The sequence below is a fragment of the Anolis carolinensis genome, chromosome 4 (genome assembly GCF_035594765.1).
Source record: "Anolis carolinensis isolate JA03-04 chromosome 4, rAnoCar3.1.pri, whole genome shotgun sequence".
NCBI classification, from domain to species: domain Eukaryota; kingdom Metazoa; phylum Chordata; class Lepidosauria; order Squamata; family Dactyloidae; genus Anolis; species Anolis carolinensis.
In genome coordinates, this window is record NC_085844.1 from 13,262,174 (window position 1) to 13,287,783 (window position 25,610).

At 39.5% G+C, this 25,610-nt stretch overlaps 1 protein-coding gene across 3 annotated transcripts in view; it reads left to right on the top strand.

Moving 5' to 3' along the window:
• The window catches only part of ndrg1 (N-myc downstream regulated 1), an 88,894-nt gene that overhangs the window by 20,044 nt on the left and 43,240 nt on the right, over positions 1-25,610 (top strand). The window contains exon 1 of one of the 3 annotated variants that reach the window (XM_062980015.1): positions 5,725-5,781. The exons of 1 other annotated variant lie outside the window; for it this stretch is intronic. The gene's annotated coding sequence lies outside the window, so the exon portion shown is untranslated. Of the gene's footprint in view, positions 1-5,724; positions 5,782-9,994; positions 10,177-25,610 lie in introns of those variants that run through there. One more of the 3 variants, XM_008108184.3, reaches the window with a different exon arrangement.

The following is a 25,610-nucleotide window of genomic DNA, read 5'->3' on the forward strand; positions in this document are numbered from 1 at the left end:
ATTTTATACAGTAGTGTAGATCCAGCCTCAACCAGCTATGCATACCTTTGCTCTACATGCTCTATAATCAGAATGACTAATCTGGACTTGCAAGTTTTGACATTGTGCTTGAAAGACAGGAACTCCCTGAAAGATGAGGCAATATGGGTGCAAAGCCTTCTTAAAATCCTGCATCGTGCAGTGACTCAAGGGCCCATGACTGCCTTTGACATCACAGACACAATAAAGTGAGAACTGGATTGAACCTAAGAAGACAAAAAACTAAATCACATTTGCACATACTATGACCCACCCTGCATTGAAAGCTCTGATCATGACAGGACAGGCATTCCCAACCTGGCTTATTTCAGTGTATCTACACCAGGCATGGGCAAACTTTGGCTCTCCAGCTGTTTTGGACTTCAACTCCCACAATTCCTAACTGCTGGTGGGAATACCCCAAAACTCTCCATATTTGTGGCTCAGACAGTGACACTTTTGCTTTCTGGTGGTTCAGTATACTGAAACTCCTTTTGCAACCTCTGTAGCCTTCTCTGCCAAAGATTGTTGGTGCCACGCCAAACTACAAATCCCAAGACTCCATAGCATTCAACCATGATTGTTAAAGTGGTGTCAAACTACATTCCTTCTAGAGCAGCGTTTCTCAGCCTTGGGGTAAGGACCCCTGGGAGGGTTGCGAGAGGGGTTGCCAAAAACCATCAGAAAACACATATTTCTGAGGGTCTTAGGAACCCTTTGGCAGAGATTCCTCCCAAATCCCTCCAATATTTTCTCTTGGTCATGGGGGTTCTGTGTGGGAAGTTCGGCCCAATTCTATCGGCTAAAGATCTCTCCACCTGTCCTTTTCCTTTATGGAAACAGACAGCGAATCTTCCATAGTCCTTTGGGTTCACGCTCTCCAGAGGTAGGTGAGCTACATCTCCCCTAAATCAGAGTCAATTCTTCCCAAATCCCTCCAGTATTTTCTCTTGGTGATGGGGGAAATTCAGCCCAATTTTATCGTTGGTGTGGCTCAAGGGCCTCTTTGATTGTAGGTGAACTATAAATCCCAGCGACTACAACTCCCAGATGTCAATATCTGTTTTCCCCAAACTCCACCAGTGTTCACATTTGGGCATATTGAGTATTTGTGCCAAGTTTGGTTGAGATCCATCATTGTTTAAGTCCACAGTGCTCTTTGGATGTAGGTGAACTACAACTCCAAAACTCAAGATCAATACTCACCAAATCCTTCCAGTATTTTCTGTAGGCCGCGGGAGTTCTGTATGCCAGGTTTTGGTTCAATTCCATCGTTGGTGGAGTTCAGAATGCTCTTTGATTGTAGGTGAACTATAAATCCCAGGAACTACAACTCCCAAATGACAAAATCAATTCCCTCCAACCCCACCAGTATTCAAATTTAGGCATATCGGATATTTGTGCCAGATTTGGTCCAGTGAATGAAAATATATTCTGCATATCAGATACTTACATTACGATTCATAGCAGTAGCAAAATTACAGTTATGAAGTAGCAACACAAATAATTTTAGGGTTGGGGGTCATCACAACATGAGGAACTACATCAAGGGGTAGTTCATTAAGCATTAGGAAGGTTGAGAACCACTGTTTTAGAGTATAGAACAGGCAGGGGCAAACTTCAGCCCTCCGGGTGTTTTGGGACTTCAACTCCCACAATTCCTAACAGCCTACCGGCTGTTAGGAATTGTGGGAGTTGAAGTCCCAAAACACCCGGAGGGCTAAAGTTTGCCCGTGCCTGGTATAGATGCACACCCAAAAACCTTGCATTACAATGGGGATCCCTCACAATATTTTCTTCTTGGGAAAAACCTCTGTCACCTACACACACACACCTGCACCCACATAATTCCAAAATTTTGCAACTAAGTTCAAAGGAAACAGGAAAGCCTGATGGAAGTGGCAGATGATATAACCATCTCTGCCAATCAAACAAATAAAATGAGCTCTTTGTTTCCCAGGAATGAAAAGAGAAGTCACCATTCATCCAGCCACACACCCCGCTTTCTAAATACAGATCATATACACACATTAACTGTACTAAAACAGTTAGACTTGGCCACTGTGTTTGGGTTGTTTACATTTTGGTGGATTCTGGATCCAGGGCATGTGATGACATCCCCTTGTTTATGAGGAACCGTGGGGTGGATGATAATAGTGAACTATTTTGTGTTGCTGGATGTGGACGTTGCTAGTGAAAACGGTGTGCTCAGCACCAACACAATGCAACCTGGTCAGCAGGTTGCGCCTCATTTTTCGGCACAGTTTCTCTCTCATCAGTGTGTCCAAAGAATCAAAGAAGCAGAGTTAGAAGGAATGGGTAAAAATTGGTGAGAAGTATTGATCTATGGAAGCAGGAAAACCCCGGATGCCTCCCTGCTCTAAATGCTTTCTTAAACGATGCTGGAGAACTTGTCAGAAGCAGCTTGGTTTCCAAATCTTCCCCAGAGATGTGAGTAACCGCAGGTGAGCTGATGAGTCAAGAGCAAAAGCAAGGGCTCTGAATCCAGCCTAGCAGTCGCCATTCAGTAATGAAATAGCTTCGATTGTAGGAATCGAGGTCAGCCTCCTCCCTGGATGTTTACTAGAAGGACAATCGATCCCATAAATACATGTCGGCTTCCCCGGAGGGGAGGATAGATGCAGCGATGCAGAGCATATAGGCCATGGCATAGAGTTAGCATGTAGTGGTTTGAGTGTTGGACAATAGCCTTGAAGACCCAGCTACCTATAGAAACCCATTGGGCAAGTCAAATACTCTCAGCTCCAGAAAATCCTGTGACAAGTTCTCCTTAGGGGTGCCATAAGTCACAAATTACTTGAAGGCACCCAACAACAAACCTATTGCATAGAATTACAGGGCTATGGAGAGCAATCAACTCCCTTGTTGCAGTAACCATTGCTGGTTATCTATTTCCAGGCACAATTCAAAGTGTTAGTTATAAAAATCTATATGACTGGGATACAGGCTGTTTGAGGGATGATATCTCCCTGTACTTTCCCAGTAGAGCTCTAAGATGATATGGCAAAGCCCTTCTCTGTTCTACCACTTTCTTAAGCTTTTTCGATGGGAACAAGAAAGAAATCTTTCTTGGCAGGGTTGTTGTATGTTTTCCGAGCTGTATGGCCATGTTCCAGAAGTATTCTCTCCTGACGTTTCACCCACATCTATGGCAGGCATCCTCAGAGGTTGTGGTTGCTTCTCTAGACTTTGGAACTCCCTTCCAAAAACAACCAGTGAAGCCATGTCTTTGTTCTCCTTTTGGAGAGATATTTTGGTGTCACCAGGCTTTTATAAACTCACAAGGGTTGGGTTTTTAATGTTGCAGGAGAAAGTCAGTATAGTAGAACCTCAACTTAAGAGTGACCCAATTTAAGAGTGTTTTGAGTTAAGAGTCATTGCCCGGCTTGGGTTTTACTCTGACATACGAGCAGAGTTTTGAGGTAAGAGCTAGTGCCAGAGTGAGTACTAGCGTGAGAGTCCAGGGCTTTAGGGCTTTAAGGGTTTTGTGTCTTTGTGTCTCATGCTCTTGTCCACTTTGGAAGATTGCTGTCTTCTTTGCTCTTGTCTGCTTTGACGAACTTTGGGTTGGTTGATTTTGTGTGGTTTTTATTCCTGGTATGTTTGGCTTCATGAAGAAAGAGAGGGAGAGAGAGCAAGAGAGGGCAGCAGGCTGGAATGAGTGCAGTATGAAGAAAATGATGCTTCTGCCTCTTCCCTTTGTGCTTCCTTGTAACAACTTTGTGCTTCTACCATTTTAAAGTTGATTGTTCCATGTGAATGTACATGTAATAATAATAATAATAATAATAATAATAATAATAATAATAATAATAATAATAATAAAACTTTATTTATACCCCGCCACCATCTCCCCGTGGGGACTCGGGGCGGCTCACAACGTTACAAAAGTAACAGCATTAAACAATATACACAGTTTAAAACACAAATACATTAAACAATATACACAGTTTAAAACACAAGAAGATGATAAAACAGAAGTTAAAACAAAGGTTTATATAACAGTAGTAATAATAATATGTATACACTATTTGTTATTTATAAAGTACATGTAAACATGTAACAAAAAGAGGGGATAGATTAATAGCATTTCAGTGGGAAAATTAACTTGGAGATAAGAACTCTGCTTGGTCATGGAACGAATTATACTTTTAACTCAAGGTGTCACTATATATAAATGAAACAATAATGATAATAATAATCCTGTGAGTTGCAGTTTTACATGCCTACAAACTCTTTAGCTCTCTTTGCCAAAGAGTGCTGACTGATTAAACTACAACTCCCATGATTTCATAGCACTGGGTCACAAAAGGTGACAAACTGCATTAATTCTATAATGTAGATGCATCCTGATTCAGTCCATTGCTGAATTGTAAGTCAACATTTAGGGCCCTTCCACCCAGCCATATAACACAGAATATCAATGCAGATAATCCACAACATCTGCTTTGATCTGGATTATATGAATCCACACTGCCATATAATCCGGTTCAATGTGGATTTTGTACAGCTCTGTGGAAAGAGCCTTAGGGCCCTTCCAGACAGACTCTACATCCCAGAATCTGATTCCAAGTTTTCTGTTTATCCCAGATTATCTGGCAGTGCGGACTCATATAACCAAATTTAAAGCAGAAAACCTGGTATCAGATCCTGGGATATAGGGCCTGTCAAGAAGAGGGCCCTTAGTTAAATCCTATCGATTGAATAGATTTAGGGCCCTTCCACGCAGCCATATAATCCAGAATATCAAATCAGATGATCCACATTATCTGCTTCAAACTGGATTATAATCCAGTTCAAAGCAGATACAGTAGAGTCTCACTTATCCAAGCTAAACGGGCCGGCAGAAGCTTGAATAAGCGAATATCTTGGATAATAAGGAGGGATTAAGGAAAAGCCTATTAAACATCAAATTAGGTTATGATTTTAATTAAGCACCAAAACATCATGTTATATAACAAATTTGACAGAAAAAGTAGTTAAATACGCAGTAATGTTATGTTGTAATTACTGCATTTACGAATTTAGCACCAAAATATCACGATATATTGAAAACATTGACTACAAAAATGGCTTGGATAATTCAGTAGCTTGGATAAGCGAGGCTTGGATAAGTGAGACTCTACTGTAATGTGGATTTTATATACGTGTGTGGAAGGGACCCAACTCCCACTAGAGAAAGCAACACAGGCCAATATGTTGTACTACAACTCTCAGTATTCCTTGGCATTGGTATGGTTGGCTAGTGTTGTTGGGATCTGTAGCCCAACATCTGTTTCCCGTCCCTACCTGTTGCCACAGCTACTTGAAATTAAATTTACTCAACCTGTTAGTAATAAGAATATGCAACAGTGCTGTTTGCCCATGCCTGATCTAGAATCAATAACTCATAAAGAACAGCAGTAGGAAAAGATTCAGGGGCAATGATGTGTTTGTTGATTTGTACCATAAAGGATCCGACATGGATTGATGGATTTGGACCAAATATGGCACACATAGCCTTTATTATCCAACTTAAAATAATTGGAGATTTGACATTTTAAAAAGAACCCTTTCAGGTGCGGAGCAGAGGGAACAAAGGAAGGGAACAAAGCGGATTGGCTGTGGCTAGGTGAGATGTCTCTCTGTGATGTCACTGGGAAAGAAAGGGAGTGAAGTGGATTGGTTGTTGCCAGGTGACTTGTATCTGAAAAGGGAGAAAGTAAGCAGGCAGTGGTCCCAATGACACCTGGGCAATGCCAGGTATGTACACTATAACAACTCTTAGGATCATTTTATTCTCACTCTATTGTTCCTTTCTCGCTTGCATTACATCTGTGGAAATCTGTGTCCTGGAAGCAATAGCTGGGCTTTGATTGTGCTTTTCCTGCATGGCAGGGGCTTGGACTGGATGGCCGATGGGGTCTCTAATCCTCATCCTCATCCTCATCATCCTCATCATCATCATCTTTATTTGTACCCTGCTTTTCTTCCACAAAGGGACCCAAAGTGGCTTACAACATATAAAAAACAACACAAGTCTTGGGTTGTTGTGAGTTTTCTGGGCTGTATGGCCATGCTCCAGTAGCATTCTCTCCTGATGTTTTGCCCACATCTATGGCAGGCATCCTCAGAGGTTGTGAGGTCTGTTGGAAACTAGGCAAGTAAGGTTTATTATATATCTGTGGAATAGTGTCTAGGGTGGAAGAAGAACTCTTGTCTGTTGGAGGAAAGTGTGAATGTTGCAATTGGCCACCTTGAGTAGCATTGAATAGCCTTGCAGCCTGGCTGCTTACTGCCTGGGGGAATCCTTTGTTGGGAGGTGTTAGCTGGCCCTGGTTGTTTCATGTCTGGAATTCCCCTGATGTTAGAGTTTTTTTGATACTGGTAGTCAGATTTTGTTCATTTTCTCCTCATTTCTGATGTCCACGTGCTTGGTGATTTCAGTGGCTTCTTTGTGTAGTCCGACATGGTGGATGTTCGAATGGTCCAGCATTTCCGTGTTCTCAGATAATTTGCTGTATCCAGGTTGGTTCATCAGGTGCTCCCAACAAAGGATTGCCCCAAGCAGGAAGCAGCCAGACTTTGAAGTTGCAAGGCTATTCAATGCTAATCAAGCTGGCCAATGGCAACATTCACTCTTGCCTCAAACAGTCAAGAGTTCTTTCTCCTACTCTGGACATTCCACAGATAAATGGCAGGCATAGAATCATAGAATCATAGAATAGTAGATGTGGGCGAAATGTCAGGAGAGAATGCTTCTGGAGCATGGCCATACAACCCGGAAAACTCACAGCAATCCAGTGATTCCGGCCATGAAAGCCTTTAACAAAACAATACAAGTTTTCTTCCTATTTTTTATTATTATTATTATTATTATTATTATTATTATTATTATTATTATTATTATTGCTATTGACACAAAGACAGAGTACGACACAGCAAACAAGATATATATGCTGGATTTCCGCTTTATCTCCCGCGAAGGGGACTCAAACATTAAACCTTCATCATAACAATTAAAAATATAAAAGTATACAAACATTAAAACAGGATTAAATATAGACCGTATTTTTAAAAATTCCCAGTTAAAAACCATTGAAACCAATTCAAAGTTAAAAACCACAGCACCCCTAGGGAGTATATAACCCTGCCCACTTTATTATTCTATGAAAATAATAACAATTTATTTGTGAATTCACAATTTATATAGAATTGAGCTACAGCCCCAAAACAGTGTATTCTGCATTCCTTGTGCCTATTTCCATTCCTAGGGATGCATCTACACTGCAGTTTTAGCACCAGTTTAATCTGCCATGGCTCAATGCTATGGAATCAGGGGAGTTGTAGTTTTGCAAATCCTTTTAGCCTTCTATGGCCTCACCAAACTACAAATCCCAGAATTCTATATAGCAGGCATGGGCCAACTTGGGCCCTCCAGGTGTTTTGGACTTCAACTCCCACAATTCCTAACAGCCGATAGGCTGTTAGGAATTGTGGGAGTTGAAGTCCAAAACACCTGGAGGGCCCAAGTTGGCCCATGCCTGCTATATAGGATTGAACCATAGTGTCAAATCTATATATATAAAAGAGTGATGGCATCACGGCAATTCACAAAACAACAAAAGTACAGGCCCCCCAACCTCAAAATTTGACAACACAACCCATCATCCACGCCTCAAGGTTGATACAACAAAAAGAAAAGAAAAATAAAATCCTAATTAGAGGGAGAGCAATAATTTTTTTTATCCAATTGCTGCCAGTTTAGAGGGCTAATCTCTGCCCACTTGGTTGCCTAGCAACCAAGGGACAGCCAGGTTTCAGTTAGGGGACAGGCCGATTTAGGCCTCACTTAGACTTCTTCCACAGATTATCTAATTTGCACTGGATTATATGGCAGTGTAGACTCAAGGCCCTTCCACACAGCTATATAACCCATTTATAATCTTATATTATCTGCTTTGCACTGGATTATCTTGACTCCACACTGCCATATAATCCACTTCAGTGGGCATTTTATACAGCTGTGAAGAAGGAGCCTCATATAATCCAGTTCTGAGCAGATAATATAAGATTAGAAATATACAGTAGAGTCTCATCCAACGTAAACAGGCCGGCAGGATCAGTGAATATGTTGGATAATAAGAAGGGATTCAGGAAAAGCCAATTAAACATCAAATTAGGTAATCGTTATACAAATTAAGCACCAAAACATCATATTATACAACAAATTTGACAGAAAAAGTAGTTCCATGCACAGTAATGCTATGTAGTATTTACAGTAGAGTCTCACTTATCCAACACTCGCTTATCCAACGTTCTGGATTATCCAACGCATTTTTGTAGTCAATGCTTTCAATATATCGTGATATTTTGGTGCTAAATTCATAAATACAATAATTACTATATAGCATTACTGTGTACTGAACTACTTTTTCTGACAAATTTGTTGTCTTAACATGATGTTTTGGTGCTTAATTTGTAAAATCATAACTTAATTTGATGTTTAATAGGGTTATCCTTAATTCCTCATTATCCAACATATTCGCTTATCCAACGTTCTGCCGGCCCGTTTATGTTGGATAAGTGAGACTCTACTGTACTGTATTTACAAATTATCACTAAAATATCACAATGAATTTAAAACACTGACTACAAAAACATTGATTATGAAAAGGCAGACTGCGTTGGATAATCCATAACATTGTATAAGCGAATGTTGGATAAGTGAGATTCTCCTTTAATATGAAATAATTACTGGGATAGAATAATGCAGAACAATATAATCTCTAAAACCAGGACAGTAAATAAACGGGAATTCCAGACAGGAAACAATCAGGGCCAGCTAACACCTCCCAACAAAGTATTCCCATCATCAAAGTCTGGCAAATCCTCTGTTTTCTCAGGGCCACAGACAGTAGAAGCACATAAAATATCGCAAACAATACCACTCTGAAAACAAGGGAATTCCAGACAGGAAACAATCAGGGCCAGCTAACACCTCCCAACAAAAAATTCACTCAGGGAGGAAACAGCCAGGCTTTAAAGCTGCAAGGCCATTACATCCTAATCATTTTTCCTAATTGCAGCATTCATACTTGCCTCCAACAAACAAAAAAAACCAATCAGAAATATTGTATATTCACAACCTTTAGGAAATAATATCCCCTGATGCCGCAGCGTGTTAAAGCGCTGAGCTGCTGAACTTCTGGACCGAAAGGCCACAGGTTTGAATTGGGGGAGCGGAGAGAGCCCCCACTGTTAGCCCCAGCTTCTGCCAACCCAGAAGTTCGAAAACATGCAAATGTGAGTGCATCAATAGGTACTGCTCTGGCGGGAAGGTAACGCCGCTCCATGCAGTCATCCCACATGACTTTGGAGGAGTCTACGGACAACGCCGGCTCTTCGGCTTAGAAATGGAGATGAGCACCAACCTCCAGAGTCAGACAAGACTGGACTTAATGTCTGGGGAAAACCTTTACCCTTGACCTTAACTACCACCAATTCCTCAATACTTTATTTCCCATACCACCAGACTTCGCCACAGCAACGCGTGGCCGGGCACAGCTAGTTAAAATATAAAATAAGAGCCTGAACAATTCGAAAATTTTATAACAATTTCAATATTTTTAAAAATAAAATAGACCTCCTCTTACCCCCCACCCCCCATTCCAAACTTGGTTCGGTCCGAAATCGCACATCTGCGAGGACTAAGGCACGTTCCAAGTAACCAGGGAGGGAGGGAGCAAAAGAGAAAAGGGGGCGTGGCCTGAGGGGAAGTGGGCGGGGCTCTGTAACCCCCAAGGCGGCGCTCGTGTATTGTTTTTCCTACCCCCGCGGTGGGCGGGGCCAATTAGCCTCGGGGGCGTGGCTAGAGAGAGAGACACATTGCTTGGGTGTGTTTGTGTTTAGAACCTCGGGAAGGGGGCGTGGCTTCTTGGCAGCGGGAGAGTATAAAAGCTCCGGCGCCAGGCGCGGCGCGCTCAGACAGCAACAAGGCGCTGCGAGGACCTTAGGAGTTCTGTCGGCCCGTTGAGAGGTGCGCGCGCAGCAGCCGTTGACAGGAAAGCCTTGAAGGAAGAAAGAGGGGGAGGCCTCACGGCTGAGGGGGTCCCTTTGGGGTGGTTGGTGGCCACTTCTGAGAGTCTGTTAGCCCAGGTATGACTTTCTTCTTTGTATTGACCTGTTGCTTTAGTGTATTGTTTTGATTTTGTCTGTGAAACATGTCCCAACAGTAGACTATTTGGTACTTTATTATTCCTTCTCTTCATATATATATGTGTGTATACTACATATACAGTAGAGTCTCACTTATCCAAGCTTCACTTATCCAAGCTTCTGGATTATCCAAGCCATGTTTGTAGTCAATGTTTTCAATATATTGTGATATTTTGGTGCTAAATTTGTAAATACAGTAATTACAGTAGAGTCTCACTTATCCAACGTTCTGGATTATCCAAGCTATGTTTTTAGTCAATGTTTTCAATATATTGTGATATTTTGGCGCTAAATTCGTGAATACAATAATTACTTCATAACATTACTGTGTATTGAACTGCGTTTTCTGTCAATTTCTTGTAAAACATGATGTTTTGAAGCTTAATTTGTAAATTCATAATGTAATTTTATGTTTAATAGGCTTTTTTCTTAATCCCTCCTTATTATCCAAGATTTTCACTTATCCAAGGTTCTGCCGGCCCGTTTATCTTGGATAAGTGACTCTACTGTATTATTATTATTGTATGACACAGCAAACAAGATAGATATGCTGGATTTCGTATCACAAAATCACAAGTCGAATACTTCCCAAGTGTCTAGGACTGTGTGATGTATTTTCGGATGATGTGCGCAGATCCCAGTAGGGTGGCCTTTTGCAGTTGGCAGATTGTAATTTTTGTCAATGTCTATTGTTTCCAAATGCTGGCTGAGATCTTTTGGCACGGCACCCAGTGTGCCCATCACCACCGGGACCACCAGCACTGGTTTCTGCCAGAGTATTGTTATTATTATTACAGTATAGTCTCATCTGTCAACTGCAAAAGGCCACCCTACTGGGATCTGAACGCATCATCCGAAAATACATCACACAGTCCTAGACACTTGGGAAGTGTTCGACTTGTGATTTTGTGATCTGAAATCCAGCATATCTATTTTGTTTGCTGTGTCATACAATAATAATAATAATACAGCAGAGTCACTTATCCAAGATAAACGGGCCGGCAGAACCTTGGATAAGTGAAAATCTTTGATAATAAGGAGAGATTAAGAAAAAAGCCTATTAAACATAAAATTAAATTATGATTTTACAAATTAAGCATCAAAACATGTTTTACAAGAAATTGACAGAAAAAGCAGTTCAATACACAGTAACGTTATGTAGTAATTACTATATCTACGAATTTAGCACCAAAACATTGCAACATTTACTACAAAAACAATGACTACTAAAAAGCAGCCTGCCTTGGATAATACAGAACCTTGGATAAGTGAGACTCTACTGTAATGATACTGATGATGATGATAATAATAGTAATGTGTTTTCAAAGGCTTTCATGGCCAGAATAATTGGATTGTTTTTATGGTCATGTTCCAGGGCCATGTTCTAGAAGCATTCTCTCCTGATGTTTTGCCCACTTCTATGGCAGGCATCCTCAGAGGTTGTGAGGTTTGTTGGAAACTAGGAAAATTGGGTTTATATATCTGTGGGATGTTCAGGTTGGGAGAAAGTCCTCTTTGTCTGTTTCAGGCAACTGTGAATGTTTCAATTGGCCACCTTGATTATCATTGAATAGCCTTGCAGATTCAACGCCTGGCTGCTTCTTGCCTGAGGCAGTCCTTTGTTGGGAGGTGTTAGCTGGCCCTGATTGTTTCACACTTGCCTCAAACAGACAAGAGTTCTTTCTCCCAACCTGGACTTTGAGGATTGACAGGGTCCCTTTTGTGCAAGGTAATGTGTGGATCTCCTGAAAAGTGTTCCTGTTGAAGTGGGTTGTGTAGGTGTAAAGTATTGATCTCCTCCTCCTCCTTGACATCCTGGGTACTTCCATCAAGGACAATCCATTGAGATGCATCCAAGAATCTGTAATTCTCCCGAATGTGTTTACACCTGCCTCCAACAGACGAGTTCTTTCTCCCATCTTGGACCTTACACACATATACAGTAGAGTCTCACTTATCCAACACTCGCTTATCCAACGTTCTGGATTATCCAACGGCTTTTTGTAATCAATGTTTTCAATAAATCGTGATATTTTGGTGCGAAATTCGTAAATACAGTCATTACTACATAGCATTACTGCGTATTGAACTACTTTTCCTGTCAAATTTGTTGTAAAACGTGATGTTTTGGTGCTTAATTTGTAAAATCATAACCTATTTTGATGTTTAATAGGCTTTTTCTTAATCTCTCCTCATTATCCAACATATTCGCTTATCCAACGTTCTGCCGGCCCGTTTATGTTGGATAAGTGAGACTCTACTGTATATACCCCACTTGCCTAGTTTCCAACAGACCTTCAACACCTCTGAGGATACTTGCCATAGATGTATGTGAAACTTCAGGAGAGAATGCTTCTGGAAGATGTCCATACAGCCCAGAAAACTCACAGCTACCCAATAGTAATAACAATATCAGACACCAGATGTCCAATTGCTTCTCTAGAGGAACTTACATAATACGCATAATAATCAATTCATTGGTAGCACTGGAAAAAAAAACACCTGAGATTTATTTGCAATATTGATTAATTATTATTGATAATAATTTTTATTTCTTTCCCACCTCATGGCTGGAGGCAAGTTATAATATTGCTAAAATACACATTCATCTAAAAACATTTTAATAATACACACATTAAAACATATTTCCATAAAATACATATTAAAATGCACAAAACATAGTTTAAACATAAGATGCAAATTGGCTTGCTGTGAGTTTTCCGGGCTGTATGGCCCTGTTTCAGAAGCATTCTCTTGATGTTTCACCCACATCTATGGCTGGCATCCTCAGAGGTTGTGAGGTTTGTTGGAAACTAGGCAATTGAGGTTACCAGTATTTTTTTAAAAAACTCCAAAATCAGTACAGTAAATAAAGAACGCTCTGAAAACAGGGGAATTCTAGAAATGAAACAATCAGGGCCAGCTAACACCTCTCAACAGAGGATTCCCCCCAGGCAGGAATCTACTAGGCTTTGAAGCTGCAAAGCCATTCAGTGCTAATCAAGGTGGATAATTGCACCTTTCGCACTTGCCTCCAACAGACAGGAATTCTTTTTCCCACCCTGGACCTTCCACGGATAAATTAACCTCACTTGCCTAGTTTCCAACAAACCTCACAACCTCTTAGGATGCCTGTGGGCGAAACGTCAGGAGAGAATGCTTCTGGAACATGGCTATATAGTCTGGAAAACTCACAGCAACCCAGTGATTCCGGCTATGAAAGCCTTCGGCAACACATAAGATGCAAATTTAAAACCTGTCATTAAAATTGTGTAGGCCTGCAGGAATAAGAACAAAAATAGTTTTTATTACCTACCACCCCTTAAGCCGGGACTCAACAGAGATACAATATGTATAGAAAACTGAAGACCATTAAAATATATATGTTAGCTAGACATAGAACAAAGATTAAAACACACTAAAATCCAATAAAGGGTTGACTTTGTGGTAGTTCATCATTCTCAGATTACTATTAGCCTATGTTACAGGGTTTTTCTTAGTAGGATGGAAATGTACTTTATTGGGCTGCTTGCATGGATGGTTTATAAATGTGGCTCAATAAATGCTCCCCCTTTCGATGGTGCTTGAACAGAAGTTCTTCAAGGAATAATACAGCTGGTCCTCTGTTTCCTCAGGTTCAACGTTTATGGATTCAACCATCCAGAGTTTAAAAATATTTAAAAATGATGCATAAAGCACACCTTCATTAGGCATTCTATATAAGGAGCAGCATTCTGCTCTGCTAATAGGAATTGAGCATCCATGGAACCAAACCATAGTGGATACCGAGGGCCCACTATATTAACACCATGTCAGTTATCAGTAAAGTTAGTGGTTCCCTAACAAGTTATAGCATCCCCTCAATTATATAATGAAGTTACTAAGATGAGTTAATCAAAAGAGAGACAGTACTAAAATACCAACTGATTTGCTTGTAAGTTCACTACATTGTAGAATCTATGTAGTTTGACACCATTTTAACTGCATACACCAAGTGCCCACTGTATATATAAGAGAGGATTTAAAGCTGTCTCTGTCCTTCCTGAAAATTCCTGCTTTTTATTTTCCAGCTCTCTTTGAACACTGCATGGCCCATAGTCAATTCTCATGTTTCTTTCCTGAACCTTTTTTGTTCTTTTTCCAGTTTTTCCTTCCCAATGCCGCCCTGAAGGTGAACAGGGTTGGTAACGCTCCTGTTTTGCTGTCATCTTAATCTTTTGTTGTTGCTGCTGCTTTTAAAGGATAGAGGACACTTTCACTAATCTCTGTGCTCAGTGGTGCTCAAGATTTTTCTCCTTAATCCTGTGTTGTACAGTGGAACGAGAGCCTATATGAATATAACACATGGCGCACTTAAAGCTCACCCATTTATTTTAGCATAAGCTCTTGTGGGTTGCAATCCACTTCCCAGAGTGAAATGTTTCTGTTCCAGATATACAGTAGACTCTCTGTTATTCAGCACCTGTGGGGATTGGTAAATGCAGGATAAATGTTGTTTCCTGTTGCTGGAGAGTTACTGCTAAAATCGGTCTAAGTAATACTATATCCCATACTGTACCATAACATAAATTATGTATTGTGTTGACACTAACATAGAAATACAGTAATTGAAAGCGAATTAAGACACATTAAGAGACACAGCTATGTGAATGCCGTATGTAACAAAGCATTCTTTGATACATTTTTTGATTCAATGCTTGAGAGTTCTGGTTAACTGAGAGTCTATTGTATATGCACCATATATATGATCAGTATTCTCAGAATGAAACAAGATGCAAACAATGGCAGTTCAAATAATGTTTCATTACGCCGTGCTTTCCATGAACAGGGAAACTTTTCTCCCTACCCATGAGAGGACTGGATCCCTAGTATATCTGGGTGTATCTACACTGTATAAGTAATCCAGCTTGACACTCTTAACTGCCATGGCTCAATGCTATAGAATGATGGGAGTTGTAGTTCAATGAAGCACCATCACTTTTTGGTAGAGAAGCCTGAAGGCCATGTAAAACTACAGCAACCATAATTAAATAGCATTGGGCCATGGTAATTAATGTGGTGTTAAACTGGATTAATTATACATTGTAGATGTGCTATCTGTCTGCTGTGATAAGTGAGTTCTGAACTCCTTTTGGGGCATATGAAATGGGTAGGTTAAGGGTTTGCTGAAATGTGGAGGATAGCTCAGTTTTTTTCTTGCAGTTTCAAATCATAAGAGTCTTCCTCTTTTCAATTAAGATAAAAACAGTGGATTAAATGCTCCAGTTTTTAATTTCTGAAGGTGCAGCTCTGAATTTGCAAGGTGAAGCCCCAAAACAAACCTGTTGTACATTGAAAGGCTAACTGATTTATTGTGGCTTATGCTTTTACATAATTGAATCCACAGGTGATTCATGATTAAATGTGTGTGTCATTTCCCTTCCAAGTTGTGCTCAGTGCAACTTGCATAAAAAGGCTCTAAAGTTTCATAACCAATGCAATAAAGAGCACATAGTAAATATGCACAGCAGCTAAAACACAGTCTGTAGAAGTTTATGTCAAAGTGACTTTGTAAGTGGTGGAAGAAAATAAGGCAATTTCTGTTGCCCTCAGTGGAAGGCCAAGACAAAGACCCTCTGAACAAACTATGAAGAGAGTCCTATGATAAGTTTGGCATATGTTGGAAATGACTTGAAGGCATGCAAGAACAAACAATTTCTCTGCAGTAAACTATTATGGCTGTGGTTTCTCTCTGGGAATTTTCTAGATGACTGGTTTGTTCATTTTTTATCAATATGGGAAAGAGAGCAATAGTTGCCAGAAGCAGAGAACAAGCTTTTGCTGAGAAAAAGGTAAACGGAATTCTAGAAAACAGTAGCTTGCCTGGTGAATCTTGGAGAGTTGTGATCACGTGGGAAATCTGGGTGGCTATAATTGTGGTACAAAGTGTATGAACTTATTAGAAGTTGGTTTTCAATCCCCAGAATGGGTTTAACACAAAGAGCATACAACCATCCCTAAACAGAGTTTAGAATATTTGCTTTTTGGATTTGAATCTCCCCCACAAATTTTCCACATGTGTTTTCAAAGAAGCATCAAAGAACACCTTTTGAATGTTGTTGTATTGCAATGCACATCAACTCTGATGACCAGCATTGAGGAATAGAAAGGGTTGGATTCATACAAACACATGACTGTAACATGTTTCTTACCTACAGAGACACGAGTTTCTTCCTTTGGGATTGACATGTAAATTGAGCGAAAACTGGTTGGTCTGCTAATTAATTAACTGATGTGTTTCTTGTGCTATATAAGTTATATTTCACAGGAAGAAACTGGCAAAATCTCCTCTGGGTATTCCTTGCATAAGAAAACTGACATTCATGAGGTTGCCATAAATCATTAGTTAACTTGAAGGCATACACACAGAAACACATTTCTATTTCAAGTCAGTGTATAGGAAAAAGCAGTTAAAGCTATGTATGACAGTAAAGAGCAATATAAAACAATTTAGGTTGCTTAAATTGTGTCATATTTAAGCTCGTTTTATTTACAGTACTTTCACATGGTCAAACTAAGTTAGAGAGCCAAATAGCAAGCGTGGAAACCTTAGAAATCCTTATTTGGACGGCAGCTAACTCCAATATCTCTTCCTCTCACCTTCTGGAGAAAGAAGGCAGAAATACTGGGAACATTCTAGGCATTTGCCAAGATGGGCTGGACTTGCAAATAAGGAAATGGGTTTTCTCTCTGTGGGGAGGTGGCGGCAGACACTGAAATTACTCCTGGCGGGTTGTGAGTCCTTCTGCATGGAGCAGCTTCCTGTGATTGCAACAAATTACGGCAGACCGTTATGTCTCTGTTATTGTGGGCTCTTTTGTAGCTATTGTATTCAAGAACGGTTTTCTCTTGAAGTTCTACCCAGACATCTTAGTCGAAGGAAAGCACAATAAATGAGTCCACATTTTGTAGTGCTGTGTTTTGAATTGTGTGCTATAAGAATTCACATATTCTTCAAACCAAATATGTAATTTTAAGTCATCCCTCTACATTTGACTTTTGTGGATTTGATTTAAGAATAATTTCTCTCAGAATTTCTAAATCCTCAAGTGTGGCTTCTTTCAGACTTGCTGAAAGACTTACTGGTTTTTAGTGAGAACACTTCTCTAGGTTCTTTACTGCAATCCTATGCTCAGTTTCCAGAGGAAGTTGTGCTTGAGAACCTTAGAAATTCCTAGAGATGTTTTCTCTTAGGTCAAAATTTAAATTTAAATTTCATAGGTGTCCTGTGCTCCAAATCCCAGTGAGTGTTGAGGGATGACTGTAGTTTGGGATTTGTATGTTTTTGGAGCATCCCAAACCTGGAATATATGATCATTTCTACTGCCTAGAATATGTATAATATTTCATGGGAAGTGTTATCATTTTTCATGATCTGTCAAGTCTTTGGAAATACTGAGATCTTCTGCTGAATACCTCTTTATATTATCTCACCCAAGGATAAAGTGGTTGGCCACAGATACCAGGAACTGTGATTACGGTGATACTCAAACTGTCAAAATGTCCCCATGATATCATTTATAGGGATACATGTTTATATGATTTCAATTTCAGTGCCAATTATAAATCTTTCCTGCTGGTTCTTGTAACATTTGGGTTAGCTGGGTGCTGTAATTAATATTTTATATTTTAATAATTTCTGAGTTGGAAGGGAAATTTGCGGTCTTTTAATTGAGTTGTTTTAGATGGCAGCTCCCCGAATCCCTGAGTTGACTGAGGCTTCTGGGATTTGAAGTTCCAAACATCTGGAAAATTGAAGTTTGAGAATTATACTTCATCTGCTTCCCCCAAACTTGTTCAGAGTCTGTAATGACGAATGCAGTGGGTTCTTACAGTTTCTACGCCTTTTTAAAACTTTGCAGCCCAGTTAGCCTTGTGAAGATCTGTTTTGAAAGGTTAAGTATAAATATTTGGAATATACACACAAACTACACCTTGCTGTGTTGAAAGTTTACTTATGATAGTTAAATAAAACGTATCGGGGCTGCATAATTTTATTTAAGAATAATCTCTCTTGTTAAATGCATGATGGAAATGACAAAGAGGAGTTAATTTTTTCATGTCTTCCCTGTGAACTCTGCCTGTTGTATATAGAATACCAGACTAAAAGGGCTTTTGTCTAGTCCAGGAATGCAATTCTTCAGTTAAATATTTGTTATATATTGAAGAAATACACCCATTCAAATAGGAGGCACTTTCATTAGGGGAAAAGTAATCTGAAATCTCTTCATTTATATTATATCTTGTGCATTGTGGTAGACAGGCCATTAGAACGCAACTAGAATAAATGTTATCAGTGTACGCCTTGATGTTTTCTGATACAAATATAGCCTTATAGGATACTTCAATTTAAAATACTCACATTTGATTAAAAAAGCAGAAGATGATATAGACAACTGAGAAGCTTCAAGTGCTCTAAATGCTGCAGCTACCCTCATCTTTAGCTTTGTCCATGCCAATAAATGAGAGAACAACTTCTGAAGAGCTACTGTAGTTGAATATTGTTAATAACTTAAAGAAATGCTGCAGGAATATTGTCAGCCTGGTGAAATGTTGAAATGATAACAGTGGGTTTGTGCATCTCTGAAAATGAGAACATGCTTTTTTGTAAGAGTGCAGAGAAGCACATGAGTAAAATCAGATGAGCTGCCATGTGGCAAAATAAGTAAACAACCCAAAGAGTGGTGGAACTCTGCCAAGCTTGTGGTAAACACTGCTGGCCGTTCATGTATAACAATTCTCACTTGGCTGACTTTCTTCCTTCATGACAAGTTGATTCAAGCCATTTCATAATCTAAAAAACAACTGCTTTATAACATGGATATTAAAATGATGCTTTGGATCAGTTTGTCACTGTGCATCTTCTATGCATTTCTGACTTAGCAGGTAGCAAACTCCTATAAAATAGTAGGACAAGAGTGTCTAATTCATTTTCGTCGAGGGCCACATCAGCCTCATCGAGGTCTTCAAAGGACTGTTGAATCCTTGGAAGGAGACTCCGTAGATACATAGGGCCAGGTAAAGGTTTTCTCCTGACATTAAGTTTAGTTGTGTCGAACTCTGGGGCCAACAATATATATATATATATATATATATATATATATATATATATATATATATTACATACTTACTTACTTTACATAATGGTCAGTGTTCTTTAGTTTTTACCCACTTTGGGTACCCAGGTGTTATTGAAAAACAACTCCCACCAGTTTTGGTTTTCTGGCATATAGACTGGTGATAATGGTAATTGCAGCACAACAGCATTTCTGCTTCTGAGGTTGGGGAAAGGTTAAGGGACATTTTATTGTCAGAATCATATCCACAAGCTTTGTGTCTAAATTGAAACTCCACTATCATGTCTAAACAAAAACACATTGCAGCCTTCCAGATGTTACTTTAGCACGACTCCCATCAACACTAGCCATGAAGTCTAATGATGAAGAATACAGGTGTTGTAGTCCAGCATCTGGAGGGCCACATAAAATGACATGGAGGGCCAGATTCAGCCTATGAGTTTCACACATGTGTACTAGTGTATCAGTGGTTGGGCATGTGCTACTATGGTTGTTTAATTATAAAATAATGAAAAAGCAATATTTGATTTCAGACAAGACCCTTCATAGAGTACATCAGAAAACTGATGTGAAACAGTGAGGGGAAGAAAGATCAACCAGGAAATGGAGATCCCAAATTAAAATCTGAAAGACTTCAAAGCTACATATTAACTAGTTGCTAAATCCTGGAAAGGCACACTGTATGGGTAAACTGTCATTTTAACTGAACAGTTGATAATACAGTTAAGGGCTCAAAGGTAAATCAGTGAGTCAGATATGTTCTTTGAAATTTTACTTGAGAATAGTGCAAAATTTTATATTGTTAAGAGCTCAAAGACATCCTATACTATTACATGGAAAGCTGTGAATTACCACCTTCAGAGGCATGTGGACAACTTATGATAGATGAACATCAAAACCTCCTGTGATTGCTACTGATTGTGTGTTTGAGTTTATTTGCTTGTTCATTTTAATGTCTTCACTTTAATGAAATCTAATTTCATTAAAATCTTTTTTAATGACCCAGATTCAATTCTCATTGTAAATGTGCTGCGTAAACTGTGATGAGTTACAGCTTCAACTTTTCAGTACATGTGGGAACTGATACTGTCATAGCTGCTCTTGTATGGGATTGTAGCTGATGTAAATATCATGTGGGTGTTTTAGGTTGAAGCCATTGTTAGCAAATCATGATACAAGCAGTGGCTACAAGGTCAGTGCTTCCCTGAATCACCTAAGAGATGTAGGAACCCTGCTCGTTGCATTTCAGGTCTTTCTCATATATTAGTTGCTATATTCTGTGTTGATTTGACAGATTACTTTCAGAACATGTGGTAACATTTGTTCTTGGGTGCAAAATGATCAGTATCCTAGGATAGATTGGAGTTCAGGAGTCAATCACAGTATGTACTGGAGCCAGCATGACATAGCAGTTTGAGTGCCATCCTCTGACCAGAGACCAACGTTTACATCCTTATTTGGTCATGGAAACCCACTGGGTAACCTTGGCCTCAAAGGAAGATCAAGACCAACGTGAATACATCTTCCCAAGAAAACTCTGTAGTAGGATTGCCTTAGGGTTTACCATAAATCAGAAATTACTTGAAATCATGCAACATTTACTTGATGCGCCTGCTGAAAATTTTGCAAGTCTCTTAGTGAAATAAAGGGCTCACTTATCCTATTGGGATGGATAGAAGTGAACTTCACTTAGTGTCCTGCCACATTTGCTTCTTTTAAGAGCCCATTATCTCATTTTCTGCATCTTCCCCTATATATAACATACAAGTCTGTGAACGTATGGAGAGTGTGTCATCTTCCTTTGTTAAGCAACACAGTTAAAGATGAGGGAAATTGATTTTTAGTCCAGCATCTGAAGGACCACCTATTTCCCATTCAAAGCTTCATGTGTGTACCTCTGCATTAGAGGAAGAGATGCACAGGTGCTTGTATTTGATCCCCTGCCCTGTATTTAATGGATTTATTTTTCAATTGATGTGGGTCATGAATAGATAGCAGCAGATGTTTATATAAATAAATGCCATTGTCTTATAATCTGAATGTGGTCAGGGCAAATAATTTACCTAGAAAGGTTACTAATCATTTATTTATAAGCCATTTTGACTCAATATAAGGAGACAAGTGGGATTTAAAAATAAATAAATACTCCCAAGTATCAGAGGCAGTATGGCTCTGTGCAGTAGTTGCTGAGAAAAACGCGAACCACAAGGATTCTGTTACCTACAGGTCTCGCTTGCTGGCTTCCCATAGGTGTCTGGTTGGCTACTATTTGGCAGTGACTAAGCCTTGAAATTGAATCAGTTGTTTTGTGCTAAAAAATTCAGTTGACTGAAGCATCTTCCATTCCCATATGTATAAAGATACCTATTCGTAATTTTTTTGTCTGAGTGCAACTTTGGGTAATATTTATTTTTTGGTTTTGAAGACTTTTATAATTTTACTGAATCTTAAAGAGAACACCTTTAAACCAGAGATAGAAAACATGGTGACCCTCTAGATCAGTGGTCCTCAACTTGGGGGTCCCCAGGTGTTTTGGTCTACAACTCCCAGAAATCCCAGCCAGTTTTCCATCTGTTAGGATTTGTGGGAGTTGAAGGCCAAAACATCTGGGGACCCACAGGTTAAGAATCACTTATCTAGATGCTGTTGGGTTAAATTCCACTGGTTATCACCATTGCTTATGATGGCTAGGACTGAAGGGAGTGGCAGTCTATCAACATCAGGAGTGCCATGTGTTGTCTCCCATTTCCACCTGTGTGCAGTTCATCTCAGTTGCTGATCCTTGTGGAAATTGATCTACCTGAAGTATGGCAACCATTCCCTGGTATTGAGTTTCCCTTGTGGCTAAACTCTGGTTTTTGCCTTTAACCCTAGGTAACAAAAAGTATTTAGAGAGTACAAATCAAAACAAGAATGTTAGCTTTGGCTTTTCTCCTGGATCTTTGGGTTATATAAGAATAAAGTGTCCTAATCTTTCCCAGTACTACATGCTGATAATAACTTCCCAGGTCACTAAAGCTGTAAAGATGGAAACAACCCATTTTAATGCCAAACCAGCTTGGCACTCTGATAAACAACCCTGTCATACAAATTCAAGATCCTGTTATTCTATGTAAAGTAAAATACAGTGAGTCCCTGGGGTTTGGTTTCAGGACCTCCCTAGAGACCAATATCTGTGGATGCTCAAATTCCATTGTTTACAGTGGTGTGGTAAAATGGTATATCTTATATAAATGGCAAAATCAAAGTTTTTGAAATTTATTTGCTTTGCAAAAATGTAAGGTTGCCTCCTGGGAAATCTGTACACAGCAGCACTAAAATCCACATAGCAGAATATAAATCCATATAATGCTTACAGCAAAAAAGGATGCACTCATCTAACTGTGTTGTACAGGCGCCAATACACTAAAATCTGGATTAATCTGCTTTGGGATCCATGGATTGCAATACCATTCACTGCTTCTCCCTGTTTTGAGAAGGAGAGAATCTCCTAGAAATCAAAATTACATTTCTGTAATGGACTTGTATGGTCAGTCAGGTTTCATTGGCTGATAATCTGGGAACTGTTAGTTGTGATTTTTATATATTTATAAGAGCTTCAGAAGTTTGATATTATTTCCACAAAACTGGAATATAGGTTCACAAAAATTAAGAGTGAAACTGTGGGATCAGTAATAGTGAAACAGTAGTGATGGTAAAGAGCATTTCTTTCCTTTGTAAATTAGGTTGCTTGAAATCAAGGGGTGTGTGTGTTGGGGTACAATGATACCTTGACTCAAGAGTTTAATTCATTCTGTGACTCTTAACTAAAAACACTTATCTTAAATTTCCCATTGAATTACATTGAAATGCCATTAATCATTTTCCCCCTCCCATTTTGTTAATATGTTTTACAATAAGAAAATGTACTTTATAAATAACAAATGTAACGCCCTGCATGTTGGCCTTCTGATGTCTACGACCTGAAAGTTCCATATTGTTCAGAATGCGGCAGCCAGGCAACTCACAAGAACACCCATCAAATGCCATATAACACCAGTGCTGCAGCATTTGCATTGGCTTCCAACTGATTACCGTGGTCTATATAAGTTGCTAGTTCTGACCTTTAAAATTCTTTACGGCCAGGGCCCATCATACTTTAGGGACCGTCTTTCCTTCTCCCATCATCGGAAGTCGCAGTGACTATCCCAACGCGACTTACTTTATATACCGGGTCCTAGAGAAGTGCACTTGGAAAGGACCAGACGCAGAGCTTTTTCTGTTTCTGCCCCTGCCTTATGGAATGCCTTACCGCCCTATATGAGAGCCATGCGTGAGTTAGGGCCTTTTACCCTAGCACTCAAGACCTGGCTCATTACTAGAGCTTTTGATCTATATTAATTTTATCAATATTTGTATGTATGTTTTTATCCTTTACAATTTTATCTTGTAAATCACCTAGAGCATCTTGGATGGAGGGCAATTAATAAGTAATTAAATGATGATGATGATGAAATAATATATGCATGCACATTCACATAGAACAATAAAAAAGAAAAATCAACTTTAAAATGGTAGAAGCAAAAAGTTGTGGCAAGAAAGCACAAAGCACACAGTGAAGAGGCAGAAGCATCATTTTCTTAGTACTGTACTAATTCCACTCTCCCTTCCTCTCTTACTTCATGAAGCCAAACATACCAGGAATAAAAATCACATAAAATTAACTAACCCAAAATTCCTCAAAGCAGACAAGAGTAAAGCAGACCGCAATCTTCCAAAGTGGACAAGAGCACCAGTCACGGAAGCTGCCCCCTTGAAGCTCTAAAGCTCTGTAGTCTCATGCTTGCACTCCCTCTGGGACTAGCTCTTAACTCAAAACATTTAATATGGCAAACTGAAACCCAGGCCAAGCAATGTCTCTTAACTCAAAATGCTCCTAAGTTGTGATGCTCTTAAGTCTAGGTTCCACTGCATTCCTAAGATACTGTTAGGAGGAACATTAAAACTCAAGCTGCAGTTACTCAGGAGGCTATTGATGTAGCAGATTGTAACACTAACATATATTAAATGTGAAATTATTATTGTTATTACTATTATTATTACTATTATTTCTCTTACCCGCCTCTCCTAGTGGCGGATTACAGCATATTCAAACACATAAACATTTTAAAAATACTATAAATATGCATATTTCTATAAAAGATACATATTAAAATGTATTTATATAAAGTACATATTAAAATACACAGAAAAGATTAAACACAAGACATGAGTTTAAAATTCATGCTTAAAACTGGTGGGTGGTATTTATATTCTGACAGCTGACCTAGCTATTGGAGCACTTCCGGCAGGTTGTTCCAAAGTCTTGGGGCAGCCAATGAAAAAGTCCTCTGGGTGACGGTCTCCAATCGGGTTCTGGCTGGTTGGAGTAGGCACCCCGCAGAGGACCTAATTTTGCGGGGCTGATTGTATGGGAGAAGGCAATCCTTTAGGTAACCTGGAGCCAAACCATGTAGTGCTTTAAATGTCAGAACAAACACTTTGTACTTCGCCCCGGAAACTAATTGGCAGCCAGTGGAATGACTCCTGGATGTTCCTGTAACCAATCTGGCTGCCATATTCTGAATCAGCTGGAGTTTCTGAATTTGGTACAAAAGTATCCCAATATAAAGCACATAGCAGAAATCCAACCTTGAAGTTACCAGCACGTGCACTACCATCTTTAGGTCCTTCAAATTTAGGAAGGAGCATAGCTGGCATATCGGCCGTAGCTGATAATAAGCACTCTTGGCTGTCACATCTACCTGGGCTGAAATTTGGAGAGAAATCCAGGAGCACTCCCAAGCTCTCCTGGATCTGGCCATGTGACATGTCTCGCAAGACGTGTGAAAGATAGTCTGAGAGCTTCCTTTAGTGCAGGAGAATTTAATGAATAAGGGTAAACAAAGTGTACAACATGTCTCCCAACAGTGTAAGATCTCACACATAACATTTTATGGTATGGAACTCTATTCCACACAGGGACCCTTTACCACAATGTGCCATAATTTGTAAAAAGGAAAGTGAGTTGATGTGACATGCCAGTGCTTTTATCTTTAAGCCATTTGCTAGGCATTGGAAGTAATAGTTGCACATGATTTCACTTTGTTATCTTGCTAAGGTAGTAGACTCCATGTCAAGACCCAGGCTGCAGAGCACCAATAACCATACACAGAGGCCAAAATCTATCTAATATCTTTATTGAAGGAGTATATAAAGTTAATAAAAACAAGTGTAGAA